General features: G+C 52.9%; 1 non-coding gene across 1 annotated transcript; it reads left to right on the top strand.

The window, feature by feature from the left end:
* The first annotated feature begins 371 nt into the window (after positions 1–371).
* Positions 372–444, top strand: trnaf-gaa (transfer RNA phenylalanine (anticodon GAA)). The gene has a single exon. It is a non-coding gene; the product is annotated as a tRNA-Phe (tRNA).
* The last annotated feature ends 4,679 nt before the right edge of the window (positions 445–5,123 follow it).

Below are 5,123 nucleotides of genomic sequence, written 5' to 3' on the forward strand. Positions count from 1 at the left end.
TAACCAGCGCCCCTTAACATTCAATGACATTACAATCGCTGAATCCCCCACCATCAACATCCTGGGGGTCACCATTGACCAGAAACTTAACTGGACCAGCCACATAAATATTGTGGTCACAAGAGCGGGTCAGAGGCTGGGTATTCTGTGGCGAGTGTCTCATCTCCTAACTCCCCAAAGCCTTTCCACCATCTACAAGGCACAAGTCAGGAGTGTGATGGAACACTCTCCACTTGCCTGGATGAGTGCAGCTCCAACAACACTCAAGAAGCTCGACACCATCCAGGACAAAGCAGCCACTTGATTGGCTCCCCACCCACCACCTTCAACACTCACTCCCTCCACCACCGGCGCACCGTGGCTGCAGTCGGGCCGAAATAGCTCAGTTGGGAGAGCGTTAGACTGAAGATCTAAAGGTCACTGGTTCAATCCCGGGTTTCGGCAATATCTGGTGATTTTGCGTTTCCTTCATTTTGTGTGTGGCAGCATGGTAGCATTGTGGTTATGTTGCTGGACTAGTAATCCAGAGGCCTGGACTATTGATCCGGAGAAGTGAGTTCAAATCCCACCACGGCAGCTGGGAAATTTAAATTCAGTTAATTAAATAAATGGTGACCATGAAACTACCGGATTGTCACAAAAAGCCCATCTGGCTCACTAATGTCTTTACATTAATGATTTAGACGAGGGGATTAAATGCAGTATCTCCAAATTTGCGGATGATACTAAGTTGGGTGGCAGTGTGAGCTGCGAGGAGGATGATATTCGGCTGCAGAGTGACTTGGAGAGGTTAGGTGAGTGGGCAAATGCATGGCAGATGAAGTATAATGTGGATAAATGTGAGGTTATCCACTTTGGTGGTAAAAACAGAGAGATAGACTATTATCTGAATGGTGACAGATTAGGAAAAGGGAAGGTGCAACGAGACCTGGGTATCATGGTACATCAGTCATTGAAGGTTAGCATGCAGGTACAGCAGGCGGTTAAGAAAGCAAATGGCATGTTGGCCTTCATAGCGAGGGGATTTGAATACAGGGGCAGGGAGGTGTTGCTACAGTTGTACAGGGCCTTGGTGAGGCCACACCTGGAGTATTGTGTACAGTTTTGGTCTCCTAACTTGAGGAAGGACATTCTTGCTATTGAGGGAGTGCAGCGAAGGTTCACCAGACTGATTCCCGGGATGGCGGGACTGACCTATCAAGAAAGATTGGATCAACTGGGCTTGTATTCACTGGAGTTCAGAAGAATGAGAGGGGACCTCATAGAAACGTTTAAAATTCTGACGGGTTTAGACAGGTTAGATGCAGAAAGAATGTTCCCAATGTTGGGGAAGTCCAGAACCAGGGGTCACAGTCTGAGGATAAGGGGTAAGCCATTTAGGACCGAGATGAGGAGAAACTTCTTCACCCAGAGAGTGGTGAACCTGTGGAATTCTCTACCACAGAAAGTAGTTGAGGCCAATTCACTAAATATATTCAAAAGGGAGTTAGATGAAGTCCTTACTACTCGGGGGATCAAGGGTTATGGCGAGAAAGCAGGAAGGGGGTACTGAAGTTTCATGTTCAGCCATGAACTCATTGAATGGCGGTGCAGGCTAGAAGGGCTGAATGGCCTGCTCCTGCACCTATTTTCTATGTTTCTATGTTTCTATGTTTCTATCTACAAGATGCACTGCAGCAACTCGCCAAGGCTTCTTCGGCAGCACCTCCCAAACCCGCGACCTCTACCACCTAGAAGGACAAGGGCAGCAGGTGCATGGGAACACCACCACCTCCACGTTCCCCTCCCAGTCACACACCATCCTGACTTGGAAATATATCGGCCGTTCCTTCATCGTTGCTGGGTCAAAATCCTGGAACTCCCTCCCTAACAGCGCTGTGGGAGCACCTTCACCACACGGACTGCAGCGGTTCAAGAAGGCGGCTCACCACCACCTTCTCGAGGGGCAATTAGGGATGGGGAATGGGTAATAAATGCTGGCCCTTGCTAGCCATGCCCACATCCCAGGAATAAGAAAAAGGCTTACAGATTGATTGACAATGTGGGGGCTTTGTACGCAAATCAGGCAAAATCACAGCTACTGAAATAAGTTCAGGATAGCAGAATTAACGAGCAGAGTTCAGAAGTACAATATTCATCGATATGTTATACTTTTTTATACTATTTGAAGGAGTATTTTTAGCATCTTGGAATGTTTCAGTGTTTTGATTTTGTAAAAAAGCAAGTTAATGATCTCCACCAATAACACTTTGTGGAACACCTTCTGTGATGAACAAACCATTCCAGTCACTCAGCTGCTTTCATATGAAGGTCAATAAACACGTATTACTGATTCTCGCAGATCATTAAAGAGAATCCATCCTGTTTCAAGTAATAAAATTTACATGTTACCGTTTCATTCCTAGTTTCTATGTTTCGATGTTTCTATGTTTCTGTGTTTCTATGTTTCTATTCCAATTTTAATGAGGCCAGGGCTCTGGGATTTTTTTAAATGAAGAGATGGCTGTGATTTTGCTAAATTCACTTTTTTCTCCTTTTAGCTTGATAGTGTAGGCAATAATAATATGCACATCTGCCCGCCCGCAGGCATTACATGCATCTTAACGCTAAATTTAAACTGATTTCAGTTTATTGCTTCCTGCAGAGAGCTACAGCTAGAGAAAGAGAGAGAGAGAAAGAGAGAGAGAGAGAGAGAAAGAGAGAGAGGGTACAGGCCAGTTTTCCTCTCCTGGTGTAACCCGTATCTACAAGAGTAACAACAGGTACTAATTGTGTCGTTGGATCAGTTTATTCGCACAATTATTCGGCGATCCGGATGCGGACATGGGCAGGCCTATGGAGACAATTAGTGGTGGCAGGGACAACTGCATTTAACTAACATTTAAAGGGTTGGAGACAATTAGAGGATCAACAATTCTGAAAGCTTTTCAAAGGTTCATCGAGCCCTGTTGCAACCTTTGCCAAGGCTGAAGGTGGAGGTTCTGAAGTGACAGCAAAAGGAAGGGAATGGAAAGGCCCTGTGCAGGCTCCAGGCCACAGCTGACACATCGGAGGAACTTTACCCCCATAAACAGGTGTGTTTGTTCAAATGTTCAAAACCTGAATCGAGACCCCACCCCACCTCCAACCCGCCTACTTCTGGTTTTAATGGAGGCGGATGGGGCGGGGTCAGGCAACTAAGCGGCTCACAGGAGGCGGATTGGCAATTTAAATAATATCATCAAGCAATCTGCCTGATATTTATCCACCATTTAAAATTTACCCCAGGCCTCGGGAAACCCGACAGCTAAAGGGAGGCGAGGACTGCTGGCTCCAGGAGTTCAATGCCTTTCCACTTACCTCCCGGATCCAGCTTACCTGCTTCACCCACCCCCCCATCCCCTCCACACCCCCCCCCGATCCCCCCCCCCCGCCCCCGCCCCCGATGGTGCCTCACAATCTGACTGGCTGGGGCTGGGAAACGGAGGCAAGAAATGGTAATCAGACCCAGATGTTAAAATCGACAGGACCTGAGGGAAACCTGTTCTTCCAGTGTTCCCGATCTTAATCCAGCACCCACCCCCCTCGCTCTCTCTCCCCGCGCTCTCTCCCTGCTCTCTCTCGCCCTTCTCTCTCTCCCTGCTCTCTCTCCCCCTTCTCTCTCTCCCCCTCTCCCTGCTCTCTCTCTCCCTTCTCTCTCTCCCCTGCGCTCTCTCTCACCGCTCTCTCTCTCCCTTCTCTCTCTCCCCTGCGCTCTCTCTCACCGCTCTCTCTCTCCGCTCTCTCCCCCGCTCACTCCCCCGCTCTCTCCCCCTCTCCCCGCTCTCTCTCCCCCTTCTCTCTCTCCCCGCTCTCTCCCCTCTCTCTCCCCTACTCTCTCTCCCCTCTCTCTCCCCTGCGCTCTCTCCCCCCTGCTCTCTCTCTCCCCTGCGCTCTCTCCCCGCTCTCTCCCCTGCGCTCTCTACCCCCTGCTCTCTCTCTGCTCTCTCTCCGCTCTCTCTCTCCCCTCTCTCTCTCCTCTCTCTCTCCCCTCCTCTCTCCCCTCTCTCTCCCCGCTCTCTCCCCTGCACTCTTTCCCCTCTCTCTCCCCTGCGCTCTCTCCGCGCTCTCTCCCTTCTCTCTCTCCGCCTGCTCTCTCTCCCCGCGCTCTCTCCCCCGCTCTCTCCCCTGCGCTCTCTCCCCTCTCTCTCCCCTGCGCTCTCTCCCCTCTCTCTCTCCCCGCTCTCTTCCCTCTCTCTCTCCCCGCTCTCTCCCCTCTCTTTCTCCCCTCTCTCTCCCCCGCTCCCTTCCCCCGCTCTCTCCCCTCTCTCTCTCCCCTCTCTCCCTGCTGCTCTCTCTCCCCACTCTCTCCCCGCTCTCTCTCTCCCCTGTGCTCTCTCCCCTCTCTCTCCCCTGCTCTCTCTCTCCCCGCTCTCTCCCCCAACCGCTCTCTCTCCCCTGCTCTCTCTCTCCCCGCTCTCTCTCCCCCCCCGCTCTCTCCCCCCTGCTCTCTCTCCCCGTGCTCTCTCCCCTCTCTCTCCCCGCTCTCTCTCCCCCTTGCTCTCTCCCCGCTCTCTCTCCCCCCTGCTCTCTCCCCGCTCTCTCTCCCCCGCTCTCTCTCTCCCTGCTCTCTCTCCCCCGCCCTCTTTCTCCCTGCTCTCTCTCCCTGCTCTCTCCCCCCGCTCTCTCCCCACACTCTCTCTCCCCTGCTCTCTCTCCCCTCTCTCACCTCTCTCTCTCCCGTCTCTCCCCCCTGCTCTCTCCCCGCTCTCTCCCCGCTCTCTCTCCCCCGCTCTCTCTCTCCCTGCTCTCTCTCCCCCGCCCTCTTTCTCCCTGCTCTCTCTCCCTGCTCTCTCCCCCCGCTCTCTCCCCACACTCTCTCTCCCCTGCTCTCTCTCCCCTCTCTCACCTCTCTCTCTCCCGTCTCTCCCCCCTGCTCTCTCCCCGCTCTCTCTCCCCCGCTCTCTCTCTCCCTGCTCTCTCTCCCCCGCCCTCTTTCTCCCTGCTCTCTCTCCCTGCTCTCTCCCCCCGCTCTCTCCCCACACTCTCTCTCCCCTGCTCTCTCTCCACTCTCTCACCTCTCTCTCTCCCGTCTCTCCCCCCTGCTCTCTCCCCGCTCTCTCCCCGGTCTCTCTCTCCCCTGCGGTCTCTCCCCTCTCTCTCCC

Source organism: Pristiophorus japonicus, chromosome 12 (genome assembly GCF_044704955.1).
Source record: "Pristiophorus japonicus isolate sPriJap1 chromosome 12, sPriJap1.hap1, whole genome shotgun sequence".
NCBI classification, from domain to species: Eukaryota; Metazoa; Chordata; class Chondrichthyes; family Pristiophoridae; genus Pristiophorus; species Pristiophorus japonicus.